Source organism: Acomys minous, assembly GCF_964271855.1.
Source record: "Acomys minous genome assembly, chromosome: 8".
Classification (NCBI taxonomy): domain Eukaryota; kingdom Metazoa; phylum Chordata; class Mammalia; order Rodentia; family Muridae; genus Acomys; species Acomys minous.
In genome coordinates this window covers 62,838,234-62,857,089 of record NC_140489.1, presented here as the reverse complement: position 1 = coordinate 62,857,089, position 18,856 = coordinate 62,838,234, and the positions used below count along the sequence as shown (strand labels likewise).

Sequence of the window (18,856 nt, the reverse complement as noted above, 5' to 3'; positions counted from 1 at the left end):
ATGTACTGCCTTTTTCACAAATGTCCTTTCATCGTGACTAATATTATCCTAAGCCTTTGAAGTTCTGATTCTATTAGGATGGTCTTGGAAATTTTAGCTCAGGAATCAGGTTTTGGCTGGGTATGGTGGCACATGCCTATAATCCTAGGAAGTAGAGGCAGGAGGATCAGGAATTTAAGGTCACCCTCACCACCTAGCAGGTTCCACTCCAAGGCCTGCCTAAGTTAACATGAGACCCTTCTTCAAATAAACAAATCCCTTAGTTTTGGGGGTTGGGAAAGTTGACCTTATTATGTCACTCCACTCACAGCAGTAGTTTCTGTATTAACTAGTTCACAGTCTGGCTTTTTGTTGTCAGGCAGCGCTGGGCTGGTTCCTGGCTCTGACTCTCGTACACTGAGTGTCTTTTGCCTCTCCCTTCCTCACAGAGTTGTGTAGTAAGACAGCGCATGTGGAATGCTCACATGCTGTGTAGTACACGGTACGTGCTCACAACGCTAAGATGAGCTCCTTGTCCGGACACCCCGTCATTTGCAGGGTACAGATGGTGTGGATGTGGACTGGAAGGGTACATCTCACAAGTTCACGTGGGAAATCCTTATGCGACCACTTAGTTGAAGTTCAGGAAGTTTCTTTCATCATTTTTTTAGCGTCAGTACTGTAAGAGGACTACATTCTGGTTTTTTAACTTATATTTCATGTTTTCATTACAGCAAAGATTTCTGAATGAAAACATTTTGTTTCGGCATCATGTATTCAGTAAGCTATTGTAGAAGAAGGGTAACACTGTTTATGTTTAATCTGTAGTTATTTCAAAAGTAGAGGGGAAGCTGTGTCAGGAGACCCAATCCTGGAGGAGCAAGTGAAAAATCACTACTTTTGCTTCTTAAATTCAAAGGTAATTCTTGATAAGTATTTTATACTTATAAATTCAGTGAAATTCACAATTATTTACATTTACTGAGAGATTCAGAAAATATTTTTATAATTAGAAGAGTCTTTACAAAAACTGACATACTTTTAGGGTAAAAATAGATATTAATCATAATTTTATTTCCTGCAAATATTTGGTATTTGTCATAGCTATGCATGCATTCATACATAGTGCATTTCTGATGAGTAACTTTTTCTTATTCTTTAGTGTGTCGGCATTTTCATATCTTTAGGGCCTAAAATCTCCTAGATTTGGCTCCGTATGGTGCTTACACAACTGAAAAGATCTTGCCCTTCATCACTTTAGTCAGTTTATAGCCTGAGGGACTATTTAGTAGATTGCAGTTTACGTTGGCTTTCTCCTTGACTTGACTTGTCTCAAGTCTACCCTCTCCACCCCACCTCCAATGCCTCTTTCTTTCTTTATACTGAGTTTCTCTTTGTCGCCCAGGCTGGCTTTGTGATTCTCCTTTCTTGGCCTCCAAGTGCTGGAACTTTATGTGCAGCCACACTTAGGCCGCCTCACCTGGGTCCTTGCTTCTCTTGGTACCACTGATGTTCCTCCTGTCTTTTCTGCTCACAGGTCTCCTGTCCCATTCTAGTCGCTTCTTTTCCAGCACATGCCCCTGCTTCCTGCTTCACCGAAAAGAGGCCTTTTATCATAACCTCTCTCATGTTTGTACCATTAAATCTCTCTTTCTTCAGTCATCGTTACATCCTCTCCTTTCTGCCTCAGAGAGAGAGAGAGAGAGAGAGAGAGAGAGAGAGAGAGAGAGAGAGAGAGAGATGTCAGTCCTGATCTTTCTACTTTTGTTCTTGATGCTTCATTTAATTCCTCTTTTAGGGGTTTGGACTTATGACTGTCTGCTGGTCATCCTCATCCTGTCGTTACTAATTCTTTCCCTTAGGACTACTCATACACACAGAATATATGTGTCACGTAAGTGAATGCTTGCACACACACACACACACAGACACACAGACATAGACACACACACACACAGACACACCCACATACAGACATAGACACACAGACACACAGACACACAGACATAGACACACAGACACATAGATACACACACACACACACACACACACACAGACACATACACACACAGACACACAGACACAGACACACAGACACAGACACAGACACACACACACACACACAGACACACACACACACAGACACATACACACAGACACACAGACACACACACACACACACACACACACACACACACACACACACGCACACACACACACACAGACACACACACGCACACACACACACACAGACACACACACACAGACACATACACACACAGACACACAGACACACAGACACACGCACACACACACACACAGACACACACACACACACACACACACACACACAGACACACACGCACACACACACAGACACACCATCAAATTTCAAGTAAACTTACAGTGTTGGGTGGACCACTCACAGTTCTCAGCTGTATTTGGCCCTTGGGCCACCAGTTGCACAGCCTGGATTTCATTTTCATTTGCTTTTCAGTTTGTTTGGATTGGGTCATTTTATACTATTAGGTTTCTGTTCCGTACCCACCAGCAATCTGTCAACTATATCTGTTCTCTTTCTCTCTTGGCTCTTGGACTCCTCCTGCATGCCAACACTTGAGAAGGATCTTTATTTCCTGGCCTTCCCAGCATTATGTTTTTTTCTTGGTTTTTCTTTCTCTGACCCTTTTAGTTTCTCCTCCTTCATACTACTTCATTAAAAAAATATACATTAAATTTTTTCCCACACATGTTCCCCTTGTTTTAGAAATACCGTTTCTTCAGTCAACATCCATTTAAAACCAAAAGAAAACAAATTCTTTATGTGGTTTATTCATCATCATCATCTGATTTCCAATAGAGAGGTCATATTTCAATAATGTAAATGGAGCCCAAATCATGATCTTCTCTAAAATCTTCTGTCCATGTATTCTATAGTAATTAGCTTACATCTTGCCACGGCCTGTTTGAGTTAATGGTGTGTATCTAGCCTTACTCAGTAAAGCTACAGCCGTTTTAGTGCTCTCACAGTTCCTATGGCCTGGGGATTTGGACAGAGCAGCAGGAATGGTTGCTTGTTCTACAGTGCTGCAGCTTCAGTGGGGAAGACCCGAATGCTTACTTCTTCATCCTCGAGCTTGGTACTGTCTGCGGTAGCCTGAAGGCTGAGTGGTCCAGGGCTGTTGATAGGAGTTACAGTCACATAGTTCCTACCTATTACCTCGTCTTTCACAGAGCTTTGCAACCTTAGTGTAGTTGAACCTTTTGCTGGTGACTAAGTGCTTGTCATGTTGGTGCCCTGGTCATTAGGAAGGAAGCTCTATGGCCTTTGGTGACCTAGCCCCGTTAGTCAGCCCAGTTGAAACTGACAGGTGCTTCCTCAGGTTGAAGGGGAGGGAACATAGAATTCACATCTAACAGAAGGAGCATGAAATCCTTGCAGCATTCACATTGTCCTCATCTCGCCCAGCCAGTCTCACTCCCTTCTCACCTGCCTGTCACTAACTGTTGGCCTTTTTAACTAGAGAAAGACCTCATTTCTCTACTGTTCTGAATCTGGATAAAACTTTAAAAATTTTTCCATGTGCAGAGGCATACACCTACAACTCTACATTTTGGGAGGTAGAGGCAGTGGTCTCAGGGGTTGAAGGTCATTCTCATCTACATATCAAGTTTGAGTCCAGCTTCGGTCACATGAGGCCCTGTCTCAACCAAAACAAAACAAAACAAAACAGCCCCTCTCTTTTACATTGGTCTCTTTCATCTCCCTCACCTTGAACTAAATGATGATTTCTCACATTGCTTGTAGAAGTATTCTTGTTGCGTCCTGGTCTCTGCCCAAGTTGTGCAGCTCGGTTCCTGGCTTGGTTAGACTCAGCTTCCGCTCTGAACTTGGCTTGTCCTCCCCCTCTGCACGGACTGGATCTTCCTTGCCTTCTTTGCCAGGTCCTGCTGTTGCTCATCACCCTTGTTGGAGGTTACTTCCACTGTGAAGCCTTCTTAGTGGTTTCAGATCACATCACTTCCTCTTTGTCCCTTCATACGTTCATCTGTCATTAGAGGACCCTGGTGTCAGGGCTGCATCTTAATGAACTGCCACTACTGCCTGGCCCATCGCTACATACCTGGTAAACTCTTGCTGACTGATTAAAAATAGATTACATTTGCTGGACATTTCCAAAGCTTTCAATGAGTTCTAAGGCTTTCTCAAAGCCTATAAATTGCTGATGATCACTTTTGCCTTACAGAAGCTCATGTGTTTTAGCACCTTTAATTTTCAGTTAAAACATACACAGCAAACTCTCAAAACTTATGTATGATGGTATATGCTTTGATAAGATTAAAGGCTAGGAAAATAAATCTGAATTCTGAATGGTATTGTTTTAGGCAGTGGCATTATAAAGCTTTAATTTTGGCCATGGACTATTTCACATGATGGATTTTATTTCAGCCTGTTTCTTTCTGCTCAGGACATGTGCTCCTTCACTTTTGGCAGATGCACTGTGTGAAAGGGCTGGGGTCAGCACTGCCATGCAGAAGTGGGCCAGAGCTCTTGGATGAAGGGAAGCAGTCTTAAAGAGCCTTTATTTATCGTTGGCACGATCAGACAAAAATAATTATGCACATGAGCCTCTTGCCCGTGTCTTGCATTCTCTTTGATCTCTCATAGGCTTTGCCAAATTAACCACATCAACCAGTTTTACAAAAAAAAAAAAAAATGGATTGTTGTTTTAAATAGTTCTTTTAGATTCTTAAGAAGTGTCTTGAGAAAGCTGTTCTCTTCGCTTGCCAGTTAGCGAGGAGGAGGCATGGTCTGCGCCAAAGAGCCATAAAGTGCAGCCCCTTTCCAGCTGAGCTGGGAGCCCCGTTGTTCCACTGCTGCTGCTGGAAAAGGAGACTCCTATACCTGGGACATAACAGTAGGTGTTGCTAAGAGCAATAATGACAAGTTGGATTACTGCCTGTGGCTCCTAAACAAAAGAATGTTGTTGAGGTAAGGGAGGAAAGTCCTCAGGTGGCCTCAGAAGGCTGCTCTGATCCCTTACAGGGGTACAGGCTGCTCTCTGTCAACAAAACAGAAACCATAAGACGTCTTCAAGCCTTGGAATAACTATGGCCTCACATCTGTACTGGAATATTATCTGCAGTGTGATGGGGCTCTTTGCTAGTCACTATGGAAACTGATGGAGATGCTAGTCTTGTCCTGTGGATTCCTTGGGGTGGCTTAAATTAAAAAAAAAAAAAAAAAAAAAAGAAGACTGATCCTGTTCTTTAAATTTGCGTTTTCTTTAGGAATGATTAAAAGGCAGTGTCCTTAACCAAGAGTAAGCTATCTGTACCATGTTTCTAATAGGCTGCTTCCAACGTTCTATGCAGCTGAGGAGTCTCTGGGTGAAGAAATGTGAGTGGAAATTTTTGTTGTATATGAGCATAATTCCTTTGACTTGTGATTTTTATCTGTTCAGCTTTGTGCTTACATCTGCAAAAGATAGAGGATTTGCCCTAGAAATTATGGCATAGCTGCTATTTTGTTACATCACTGCCAAAGAAGGTAGTTTTTTTTTAAAGGCAGTTTTTAAAAATATTTATTTATTATGTATATAGATTTATTTATTATGTATATAGATTTTGTTATAGATGGTTGTGAGCCAACATGTGGTTGCTCAAAGAAGGTAGTTTAAACAATGATGTTAGAGACATTAAAGCAAAAAGCATCTAAGCAATTAAATATTCATCTCTGTCTCTCTCTGCCTGTCTCTGTCTCTGTCTCTGTCTCTGTCTCTGTCTCTGTTTCTCTCTCTCTCTCTCTTGGGTTTTTCGAGACAGGGTTTCTCTGTGTGGCCCCGGCTGCCCTGGACTCACTTTGTAGACCAGGCTGGCGTCGAACTCACAGCGATCCACCTGCCTCTGCCTCTCTGAGTGATAGGATTAAAGGTGTATGCCACCATGCCTGGCTAAATATTCAGATCTTATAGACATTCAATAAGACATCTTTTAAGAAGACCTCTCTATAGCTAAACTATGAAAGGGTATATGGTGATTGTCTTTGGGAGTCTGAACTCTGACCATCCCTCTCATTTCCTAAGTGAGGAACTGGTGAACAGAAATTCTTTCTGAACAGACCTGGTGCTGGCAGGAGGAAGTGTTTCACTTAGGTAATTTTAAACATTGACACTGCTGTCATGAAAGCAGAGATGTCTTGGTTTGCTTATTGTTGAGATCTGACCTTGATCGAAGCTTGGATGACTGAGGTTTCAGCTTGCTTCTTCAAATAACATGCTTTCCTCCATGTTCAAAAAAAGGCCTTGTCTTGAAATGGAAAATCAAAGCAATAGAATGTAGCGCATCTACAGATGAAGCCAATTATGCTCCTCCGGTCATTCTAGGAATTGTAGGTACTTAGCATGTGCTGGGCAGTTTTCTGGAATCTGCATGTGCAGTGGTCCTCTGACTTAAGGATCTTACAGTTTAGTGGGAGAGGCGCAATGAATGACTGCTTTAGTGGTTATGAGAGTTATGAGGGGAAGGAACACAGTGTGGTGCTCGGAGATACTCCTTTCTGTGCGCTGTCTGATCTCTAAAGACAAATTTTGAACAGAGAAATGAATGGAGATTCTGAGATACAAGAAGAGCAAACTTCCCTTATCTTGGAATATTTGAGGAACAGGAGGAATGCCAGGTGACTAGAATGAACTGGAGGAGAGGTCAGTGGGTGCATGTCTAAAAAGCAATGTAATCCATAGTGGAGATTTTAATTTTGTTTCCTCCCGAGTATGATATAGTGGTCTTTTAACCAGGGTTTTTGACATGATTTATTGCCTTTCTTTAAAGGATTCAACCATGATGCATAGAATAGACTTAGGGAAAACAGGAAGACTAGCCCATGGTTAAGGTAGGAGTCCAGGCTGAATGCGATGATAAAGGCATGGTAAGTTGATAGGCTTCACAAATACCTTGAACGTAGGACTTGCTGCAAGTAGGCCGAGAATTCGAAGGCAGAGGTAAAAGGGGGCAGGGGTGCTATCTGATAACATCTCTTTTCTTTAACATAGTAACATACAGATAACATGTATTTGCCCTTTTCCACGTATAGTTCACTGGCACCAGCTACATTATATGACTATGTAACCATCGCCTCCTTCTTTCCCCCAGTCTTTACCATATCCCCAACTGAAACCCAGTATGCGTTAGCAGTAACCCTCCTGGCTCCTGGTATTGGCCCATCTGCTTTCTTTCTCTGTGAATTTGATCTCTCTGTATACCTCACACAAATGGAATCATAGAACATTTTGCCTTTTGTGTCTGGGTTATTTCACGAGCAGGATGGTTTCAATGTCATTTACGTTGAATTTAGTTTCTTTTTAGGATTGTTGACCTACTTTTAGCAGCTGTGTGAATGCTAATGATCTTTCTAAGATAGAGACAACTTATGAAAGAGAGACTGAGGATTGAAGTCACTTCTCTTAAATGCACCTGAGTGTATTGAGGATGTTCAGAGCTGGTGGGGGTGGGGTGGGGTGGGGTGGCTGGGGTTGTTGGTTGTTGTTGGTGGGGAGGATGGGGGGGTGGAGGGTGGGGTGGGGAATGTCACGGTGGATTTACATGTGCGTGCTATTAAAGTATAGGTAGCATTTAAGACGACTCAGAAGGAGGAACAGATTTGAGAAAATGGTCTTTTAGCTATGTCTGTATTCTGAGGATGTGGTGCAGGAACATGTCTATTCTAAGATTCAGCCAAGTTATTAATGAGTTAAAAATGATATTGATTTTAACCATTCTAATGGCTTTTAGGCAGTTGTTTTCATTATTATTACTTTTTTCAATTCCCTTGCTTTCTTTGGCTTAAAACAGTGGCAAGCTTTGTTCTTTGAGATCTTCTTTGAGGAATTAAAGTTTCAGGATGAATTGAGTGTTGACTAGAGGGATTATTCCCTGATGGTACACAGACTAGAAATGCTATCCTGGCAGAGACACTTTGAAAGTTAGTAGACGCCAGTGCTACTAGGATAGAAGGGCCTTGCTCATGCGCAGAGTATTGTAGTGAGCGAACCAGCTGCTCAGAACTCAAGGTGGCTTCTGTCCAGGGCAGGGCGTTTGGGGGAGAAGTTGTGTGTTTATTCTTTTCTTCACCAGCGAGGCCTTTAAGTTAGATTCCTTGTGTCTTTCCTATTCCAGAAGATTACGTTTCAGAAGAAAGACTGCACCACCCTGGTGGGTGGGGCAGGGTGGAGGGTGTGCAAATGCTAGGAAGGACACGGAGACACTAGCTCTTCGGCTTGTGACCGAGGACTTAGTATTACTTGTTTTTGTCCCAGTGGTAAAAATCATCTTGATTAGCTCTCAATTTTGACTTTACAACCTCCATTCCACGGGCCTTGTGAATTCAGGTCTCTAAAAAGTTTGCTCCACTTTTCCCGTTTGGTGTAGCAAGCCATTGTAAATGCAGTCCAGGAGAGCAGTTATTCACTGTATTAGGGACAGACACAAGGGGTGTGGTTTCATGTCGCTAAGAGGGCATTATGATCAAAGGAAGGGAAATTTGAAAATCCGAGTCTACTAAATGCCAGTGTTTTCAAGGAGGAAATGAAGTCAGGAAATAAAAGCCCTGTTTGGAAGCAAGTCTTATAAATGGCTCACGAGGAGCTAACATCTGCTTCTGACAAGACTGCAAGGCTGCTGCTGCTCGCCCTTGAGCGAGGGCTCTGACATTTCACATGTACTATGAAAATGACTGATAATATAGATGGCTTTTTATTTTTATACCAATCAGACAGGGGCGATGGGAGGCAGCTGTTAAGTGTGTCTCGAGAGGCTCTGCAGGAACCGTGACAGAAGCCATCGTACTCCAGGCTGGTGCAGCAGGAGAGGCCAGATGACCCTCTTGTTTCTCCTGGTGACCGTTGCTTAGCCCACTCCATCCCACAGCCTGCGGTTCTGTGACTCACTTTGTGAAACTGAACCATCGAGGGCATTCCTCTAACTGCGTTAGTGACTAGCTGGAGTCTGTCAGACCGTGACATGGGAATTACGGTGCAGCGGAGAAAAAAGCCACCTGAGCTGCTCACTGAGGTCGTGGTACGTGTTACAGAAGAGACATTCTCCTGTTAGGGAAGCATACAAGACAAACAGACCCTAACCGAGCGTTCAGACACATGCTGCCCGGGGGGTGGGGGTGGGGGGGGGATAATCCCGTTACACTTGCCATTGCTTTCTCTCAGAACGCCACTGTGCTCTCCAGGATCTAATTCCTGCCCCCTTTTCTGTTTATTTATCTATATGTTACTCAGCTCCTTCCATGTTTCTCCCTAGTTTGAATGAAAACTTTGGGAAGATAGTATTTCAGAATTGGAATTTAGGGTTTCTGTTTTCATAGATTTGACCTTATTTAGGGATGGGGAGTGTGTTTTTGTTTGTTTTATTTTGCGACAGGGTCTTACTAAGAAGCTCAGGTTGGCCTTGAACTTGCTATATAGCCGCAGGAAGGTTTTGAACTTCCATTCCTCTTAAGAGCCTCAACCTCCTCTATGCTTTGATTATAGTGTCTTCATCTGTCTATTTTAATTTTTATTCTGCATGCATGGGCATGCAGTACTCGTGGAGGACAGAAGAAGGTTCTGGATTAATGGTGACTGTAAGTCATCATGTGGGTGATTGGAATTAAACCTGACTTCTCTGCCCATGCTCTTAACAGCTAAGCCTATTTGCCTATTTTATGTTTGGTTGTGAGCCTAGCCTTCAATGGCTGAGCCATCTCTCCAGCCCAAATTTGCCTATTTTAGATGTTATACAAAATGGAATTATTTTAGATTGGGCTATTGTAACATGTCATAGCGTGAGTGGCTTAGGCAGCACACGTTTATTAATTATCATTTGGAAGGCTGGAAGGTCGAAGGCCAAGGTGCCAGCAGATTTAGTAGTTTGCTTAAGGGCTTGCTTCCTGTTCTGCATATTACTTTCTCCTTGTAGCAGATGGGGGGGGCAGCAAGGGAGGAGGGAAGAAGGGAGGAGGAGAGGGAGGGAGGGGAAAGGAAGGAGAAGAAGAAGAAGAAGAAGAAGAAGAAGAGGAGGAGGAGGAGGAGGAGGAGGGGGTGGAGAGAATGCTCTAGATTCCTTTTATAGGGGGGCTAATCGGCCCATGGAGCCTCCATTCTTAGGGCCTAAATGTTTCTCAAAAGCCCCCTCCCCTAGGGTCTTCACGTTGGGCCTTAGGATTTCACCGCATGACGCTGGGGAGAGGGGAGCAAGCATTCAGTCTAACTCAAGAATCGCTGTTTTCAGTTAGTATGACTTTTTATACACTGTGACATAACCTTCGTAGTTTGAGTTTACAGCATCAAAATTGGCTTGAGTTCTTCTTCTATCCACCCAACTTCAAGGTTAATCAGTTTGTGACCATTTTTTCCCTTTCCCATTTATGCCTGAAGGAAGGACTATCAGCTTTGCTGAGGGACCAAGCACAGGCCCTGTGGTGTTGCCGCAGGTGACCTGATGATAACCGTATCGCTGTCCAGTGCCTGCTGGATGCACAGCGTGGTCACAGAGGGCAGAGGGATGGTTCTTGTCCCAGGTGGGTCTGGGTGGGAGGAAGCCACATGGGATGTGATTTTATCATGATGTTCAGATAGTGTGCAGTTTAAAACTTAGGAATTATTTGTTTAGAGAATTTTCTATTTACTAGATTTTCTAAGTGTGGTTGATGATGAGTAATTGAAAATATGGAAAGTGAAACCAGGGATAAAGGGAAATTACTATAGATGTTAGTATCCCATTTCTTTTTTATTAAGCATGTGTGTGTGGGTGTATCTTGTACAAATGGAATTACAGGAGGTGCTGGGGGCTGAATCCTGGTCCTCTTCAAGGGCAGGAAGTGCACTTAACTGATGAGCTGTTTTTCAGTACCCCTTCCCTCCCCCCTCTTTTTTTCTTGATCATTTCTGACCTGAGCTTGTTAGGCAACCGGGTGGTGCCCCACTCTCAGGAGATCACCATATTGATGTGGAACTCAATGGGGACACTTGGTTGGTATAGTGCACTGCAGCCCAGAACTCCTGGACTCAAGCAATTCTCCTGCCTCAGCCTGCCTAGTATCTGGGGCTATAGATGTGTGCCTGGCTCCCCTTTTCTTTATAGCTATTTTTGTGGGTATGAAGTGGTACCTTAGCATTTTGATTTGCAGCCCCCAGCAGTAGTTTTAATGTGCTAAACAGAGATGGGATTGTAGCAGGGAAGCATATTGGTCAGCGTGGCAGGAAGTCATGAGAGTAGAGATTACTGGGCGCATACATATTCTCCAGAGTTTTGTAAGTGTTTCAATTGTCTCCGTGAATGTCAGTCTTCATGTCTTTATGGTCAGATCTTATTTTCTGCCTATGTTCAATAAGTTTAAGGTACAACAAAACAATTTCTCCAAGACCTAAGTATTTATGTTACGGTTTGTCTATTTAATTGTTTCCTTATTTGCTTATTTGTGTGGTATGTGTACACGTGTGTATACATGTGGGCCCACATATATGTGTATGTGCAGGCCTGAAATTGACATTAGGTGTCTTCTTTAATAGTTCTCAACTTTGTTTATTGAGTCAGGATCTCTTAGTTAACCCAGAGCGCAGCAGTTCCTGCCTGTCTAGCTAGGCAGCTTACCCCAGGATTTCCTGTCTCTGCCTCTCAAGTGCTAGGATTCTAGGCCACACAAGGCCTCAGGCTTTGCTGTGGGCTCTGGGACTCTCCACTCTGGTCCTCGGGCTTCTGTGGCAGGTGTTTTAACTACACCTCCGTCTCCCCAGCTCCTGTCTGTCTTTAGGATACAGTGGCTACTGTTGGCCCTTAAACAACACAGAGAACGTCTGAAGGGTCGCGGACAGAACAAGGCATAGGCTATCTCATGATGGAGACTGTTTAACCGTGGAGGTGACTTCCTGTTTGGTTTGCATGCTTCTTTTCTATTCTCTTTTAGTGTGTGTGTGCATGTGCACACCATGGTGCATGTGTGGAGGTCAGAAGACAACTGTAGGCGTCAGTTCTCTCCTACCATGTGGATTCTGGGCATTGAACTCAGGTCACCAGGCCTGGTGGCAAATTCCTTTACCCACTGAACCACCTTGCCAGCCTGGATATGACTTTCATAATACTTCTAGCTATGTGGGAAAGCGGATGTCTATTTGATATAAGAAAGAGTGTGGAAAGTGTAGCAGTTATGAATACAGATTATGCTAATAACAGATCAAAGCGAAATTAATTCTAGTCCTTTGAAGGCTAGACAGCTTTGCTGGCAGAAAAATAGGTTGAAGAGCTATGTGAGCAAAGCCATAGCAGGAGCTCAGGAGGTGTTTGGGATGGACAGTGCTTCTGTAGCTTTAGGATGGGAGTATCAGGACCAGAGGCCTGGGGCAGAATCCATCTGAACATAGATTGGTGCCAGAATATATGTAGGGTGTTGGATTTTGAATTGTGATAGTAGGGTACCTTAGAAAGTTTTCTACTATTGGAAAGCTCATGCTAGAAACAGGTTCCTTTTTTTTTTTTTTTTTTTTTGTTTGTTTTTCGAGACAGGGTTTCTCTGTAGCCTTGGCTGTCCTGGACTCAACTTTGTAGACCAGGCTGGCCTTGAACTCACAGAGATCTGCCTGCCTCTGCCTCCCAAGTGCTTGGATTAAAGGCATGTGCCACCGCACCTGGCAAACATGTGCTTTTCAAAATTAAGATTTCTAATGATGCTGAAAGCATATGAGACACAAGCACTGGGATTTCTGAGACAGGCACAGCAAGAATTGAGTTAAAATATTTTATTTATTTATTTATTTTTTGAGTTAAAATATTTTAAAAAGTAGGGTATATTATTTCACATCAGAAGTCTGGAAGTCACAGCCTTGTTATTTTCTTTGTATGTGAGACACACACACACACACACACACACACACACACACACACACACACAAGAGGATTGTTGGGGAATGGGGGAATGGGGGAGGGGAACCATAGTCAGAAGCCATCTCAAGTGTATCACGGTTCTGGGGTAGCTTCCTACATTTTTGTAAGGTTGTTGCAGTTAGCTGCAAAGGAGAAGAGAAAAGGTGTGTCCCCCTGTGATTGGTTTTGTTGTTATGGAGGAAAGTTTTCATTGGTCCTTACTAGCTTCACTGACTATGACTGATTTTTATGACCATCTTTTAGCTGCAAGAGAGGCTAGGCAAGTACAGAACCCAGTGTTTTTAAAGAAGTAAACTCTGTATGAAAAGGTGCGGGTGGGAGCTGGGGCTGTAGTGGTTTGAATGAAGATGGCCCACATAGGCTCGTATGTCATTGTTTGGAAAGGGTTAGGATGCTGGAAGAGGTGTGTTACTGGGATGGGCTATGCCATTCTCAGCTTTCTCCTGCTCTCTCACCAGCACCTCCACCTCACGTTTGTGAACCAGTAGGTAAGCTCAGCTCCTGCTCCAGCATCATGCCTGGCTTCCTGTTGCCACGCCCCTAGCATGATTGCCATGGCCGGTAACCCTCTGAAATCATAGTCCCAAATTAAATGCTTCCTTATAAGTTACCTTGGCAGAGAAGGAACTATGACAGGGACTTTGAACCTAAAGGTAACCACAGATGACCATATCTCGTTAGAAGCAGAATGGCCAAGAAGGAGTTCTGTTTAAGACATAGAGAAGAAAGGACAGAGTTATTGAGGACGATTTCAGGTTTTAGAGACGAATGAACAGATCATAGTGTCACTTACCAAAATGCATTTCAAGTGTGAGATTGAATTGGTTTCTTCTCTCCTTCCTTGAACCACGTACTCACTTGAGTCTAAACCTGGATGCCTAGGACCTTATGACCTCACTTTCAAATCACCAAACCTAATAGCAAACGGAGGAGGAGGGCTGGAATCAAATTTGAGGGATTTAATACTACTTCTATGACCAGTGCATGCTGGCTGTGTAAGTATCACCTGGGAGCTTGTTAGATAAGTCAGAATCTCTGGGAATTGGTATTTTTAGGTCTGGGACATGCCCATCAGTTTTGCTAACAAGCTCCCAGGTGATTTGGTACAGCTAGCTTCTTTGGAGTACTATTGGTAGGAAAGCAGTGGCCTCTGGATTCTGATAAACCCAAATTCTGTATCCCAGCTTTTCACTTACTAGCTGCATGAACTTGGGCAGGGAACTTGACTTCTCAGAACTCAGGCTCCTCATCTTGGAAATAAATAATAATAATAATATAATAAAAATAATTATAATAACAGAATAATAGGTACTCTGTTGAGATCTGTGAAATGCAGAGATAGCATATAGTTGATACTACTGGAATAATATCTAGAGGTAGTAGTGTGGTTCAATAAATGGGAGCTTTTGAATATTTTGCATTTGATTTAGTACAGAAACACTGTATTTTGTACAATTACAAGAGAATAAGTAGTGGCCTATTGTAAATGTGTCTCTCGTGGCTTAGTATCTGTTGTCATCAACAGCTTATTTCCTGTTACCTTAGCTAAACATCCTTTTGCTTCAGATTATGGCTTCTTAAAAATTTCATTAACTGTATTTTTGACTGTATCTGTTCCATGTAATCTAAGTATGCACTTTAAAATTGGTTAATATAATAAAACTCTCTAAATTCAGTTTATATATAATGTTACTTATTATTTAATGGAGACTATTTTCCATATCCGTCTCAAAGCTTGAAAGTAGGCATGGTTTTTGCTCTTAAAATGGACAATATCAATTCAGATAAAAGTAGTATGTGCACTTTAAGGATCATGTTGCTGTTTTCAAAGTCTATGTTGTATATTTTGCGAGTTAGTAGTTGGGATGTTATGTGGGATGGTAGTTTTGTGTGGAAAATAACCACTTGCTGACAGTGAGTGCTTATTTCTCTCCAGTGCATAAAGAAGTCTTGGTTGAAGGGAGAAATACAGTAACACCATGTCTGTACTTTTGCGAGGCCTTTGACTTAGTTTTTCTCTGGAGAGAAGTAGCATGTTGTGGTGGTTACCTGCAGACTCTGAGTGTATGCTGTTTGGGTTCTTACTGCCCCTTCTGGCTGCTGCCTGACCTTGGGAATTACTAATCAGTATGTGGCCTGGTTTCCTCAGACTTACTGTACACCCACTTCATAGAATTGTTATCAGAATTAAACAAATTTATATGTGAACAGTTGCCATTGCCATTGGTTGCTCACCAGAACTCGATGGTAAAACCCTCTTGGTGAAGACACCGTGGACTTTGGTCATAATACATGGAGAAATCAACTTCATACTGACCAGGAGTCTTCCTCCCTGATGTGGCTTTTATACCACTTGATGGAGCTGTGTAGGCTGCTGGAGGAAAAAAAAAGTTATGAACAGTCTTACTCAGCTGTGAACTGTAAAAGTGACCAGCATGGCAAGATACGCCCAACAGGAGAACAGTGGTGTGGCTGTTAGGGGACTAACCAACCGCGTTCTGATTTGATTTAAGGCCCATTTCATAGGAAGAAACACATATCTTGTACTTTAATTCTGGCCAAGAACCAGAATCTCATAGGCCCTAGGGGTGAACATATGACTATTATTCTGATAAACAGATATCCTGTTAAACTGCCCTCACATATCTCTGTACCCACACAGGCTGGTGCAGTCCTTAGATCTCAAGCTCAGCAGAGAAGCCACAATGGGACTTCTGTATCTCCCGCAACCCAAGGTTCAGGAGCCATCATGGAAGAGGGTGTGCAGAAAGATGTTAAGAACTAGAGGTTGGGGAGAACTGGAGGAAACGACAGCAGCACTGCACTTACGAGCTCATAGCAGCTGTAGTTGCTTGCACAAAACCCACGCAGGGCCAAGCCAGTGAGCATTATAGCATAGAGGTAGAGTGACTCACAAGCTCCTATCACGAACAGATGCTATTGACAGCTAGTAGCTTCTGGGGTAGGAAGAGTTCTTAAAAAGTAAATGGCCCCAGATACATAAGTGTGTATGGATAATCCAAATTAAATTGGTGTGGAGGTATTGGAGGACCCTGTCGTCTAAGGTTGCAGTCCTCCCAGTCCAGATAGCCATCCTGAGCTTGGAGCTACATGGGGGACTCTCTCTTCTCTGCCTGACCTCATCTGCAGAGTGTCTTTAGACATAGATGCCTCTCACCACATCTGATCTATGGCCCTTGGCACAGTTCCCTGCTAGTTCTCCCCTCTGCACCTATGGGATAATTAGGTACTGTGCTCCCGTGCACAGACAGGAGTGTGCTGCCTGATGTAGATCAAGCATCTGTGGAGTGCCTAGTTCCAACCAATTATGTGCACCTATCCTGGGGGCCCCCGGTCCACTCCTGAAGGACTATATAGCCTTCACCCCAAATAAAGTTGAACTGTCTCTTTGAAGTGGTTCCTGGAGGTCATTCTCCATCATGTCCGTGGCCTCCCGAGCCCTGCGTCTCACCTTCTGCTCCTGCTTTTGTAGGCTGGTGGGCAACAGCTCCCCAGTGAAGACAAGACCCACACGGGCTGTGGGTACTAGTTAAGAAACGGGATGGCGAGGTAGGGAGGAGGTGGGTCTGGGAAGACAGGTGAATATGATCAAAATATAGTTTGAAAACCCCCCAAAATCAAAATAAATAAATGTTAAAATAAATAAATGATATATCCAAAGTGTTTAGGAAGTATGTGGGACATGGTGTGATACAATGATAGAGTTGTTAGTTAACTTTTTTTTTTTTTTTAATGTAGACAAGGTCTCACTCTAGTTGTGGCTGGCCAGGAGCCTGCTATAGACACCATGCTGGCCTCTAAACTGGAAATCCTTCTGACTCTGACTCCCAAGTGGTGGATTAAAGGCGAGCACTACCATGCCCAGCCTTAGCTACATTTGTTAATTTCAAAAAAATCACACAATTTTATACTTTTTATAAAACCTGATATTGCAGTGCTACTTGTATGTGTCTGAAAATGCCTTATTGTTTATATGTGATGCTTCTTTGTCTTTTCTTCACTTTGCCTTTTTTTTTTTTACACAGGGCTTCTCTGTTTTACAGAGCCCTATCTGTCCTAGACTCGCTTTGTAGACCAGGCTGGCCTTGAACTCACAGAGGTCTGCCTGTCTGCCTCCCAAGTGCTAGGATTAATAGTGTGCACCACAATGCTCAGCTTTTCTCTTTACCTTAAAAAAGTTATTTAATTTGCAGTGTGTGTGTGTGTGTGTGTGTGTGTGTGTGTGTGTGTGTATGTGTGTGTGTGTGTGTGTAGGTCAGATGATGGCTTACAGGGGTCAGTTCTCTCCTTTCACTGTATGGACTTTGGGAATGAACTTGGCAACAAATGCCTGTACCAATTAGCCAGCTTTAGAATATATTCCTAATTTTTATTTTATAAATAAGAAAATTGAGGCCTGGTAATTTAGCAACTACCTGCAATCATCTGCCTGTTAAGTGATTTAAGTGCTAGTTTGCTTCTTAATGTATTCTATGATGCTTTTAGTATGTTGTTTATGAAATAACCTAAGAGTTACAACCAATTATTTTTACATGGTGCTAAGAGACATTCATTTTCATTTATTAACAATTTTTTACTTGTCAAGATAATTAACTGTGAGCTTGGCGTGGTGGCACATGCTTGTAATCCCAGCTCTCGGGAGGCAGAGCCAGGCGGATCACTGTGAGTTTGAAGCCAGCCTGGTCTTGCGTCCAGGACAGCTGAGGCTACACTGAGAAACCCTTTCTCGAAACACACACACACACACACACACACACACACACACACACACACGATAATTTACTATTTCAACTTTAACTAGGTGTTGTTTTTAATTTTAAAGTTTGACTCACATATTTTATGTGTTTATGTTTCTCCTGCATGTATGTGTGTGTGCCGTATACATACTTGGTACCTGTGGAGGTCAGGAGAGGGCACTAGATTCTCTGGAACTGGAGTTATGGATGGTCGTGAACCACCATGTGGGTGCTGAGAATCAAACTTTGTAAGAACAACAAGTGCTCTTAACGTTGAGCATCTCAACAGTTGCAGGGCTGATATTTTAAAAAGGTACTTTTCCTTAGCTTAAAATATTGCTAGAATATTTAAACATATATTATATTTTGCAATAGCCACTTAATTGAAATAAATTGCATAATTATAATTTACCTGGGCTTAAGTAGTGATAGTTTTATAACCTTTTTGTAAATATTAATTATAATATAAGTTGATAGATCTTTATCATTATGTTTATATTTGAATACAATATAATCATTTGTTCCTCTCATGATTTAGATGCAATCTGTGATTAAGTTGCTTACCAAAATCTTCAAGGTTCATACGTTTTATAAAAAGAAAAACAGTCATGTTTGCTGATTGAAAACCACTAACATTAGTATTGTGCCTATCTTTGCAAAACTAATTCAGTGTACTGCATAAGGATTTTAACATCAACTACTGAAATGAAAGATTTAAACAATACATAATAAAGAGACAAAGTTTTTTTGTTTAATTTTTAAAAAAGAGGTATTAAGCTTCACCTTAAAGCCAGTCTTGTGAGAAAACTTTGCTCACTTGCTCCTCCTCCTCCATGAGGCCCTGGGTGGCACAAATAAAGTAAGAGGAAAGAAAGGCTGTCCTAGGCGGCCTTCAGAGAGAAGCGGCCTGCGGCTTTCTCTAGTGGTCTCCACACGCTAGGCGCTGCAGAGCATTCTGCAGTGTACACTGCAAACTTGCAAGTAGAAGCAGCAACGTCTTTGGTGACTTTAAGACACTCTCTTATGGTGCTTCCTGCTCTGTACCCTTTGGCATATCTTTAAATTTCTTTTAATAAAATACAGCTTGCTGCAATAATTAACTCTCTTACCTTGTTCCAGGAAGTTGCTGCATTGGCTGAGTTAGAGAAATTACCTGAAATTTACATTTAATATAGCCTTTGTTTTCTTTTTCT

General features: G+C 42.5%; 1 protein-coding gene across 7 annotated transcripts in view; it reads left to right on the top strand.

Moving 5' to 3' along the window:
- The window catches only part of NUBPL (NUBP iron-sulfur cluster assembly factor, mitochondrial), a 184,633-nt gene that overhangs the window by 12,990 nt on the left and 152,787 nt on the right, over positions 1 to 18,856 (top strand). Inside the window, exon 1 of one of the 7 annotated variants that reach the window (XM_084791825.1) lies at positions 5,333 to 5,380. The exons of the other annotated variants lie outside the window; for them this stretch is intronic. The gene's annotated coding sequence lies outside the window, so the exon portion shown is untranslated. Of the gene's footprint in view, positions 1 to 5,332; positions 5,381 to 18,856 lie in introns of those variants that run through there. 7 annotated transcript variants of the gene reach the window in all.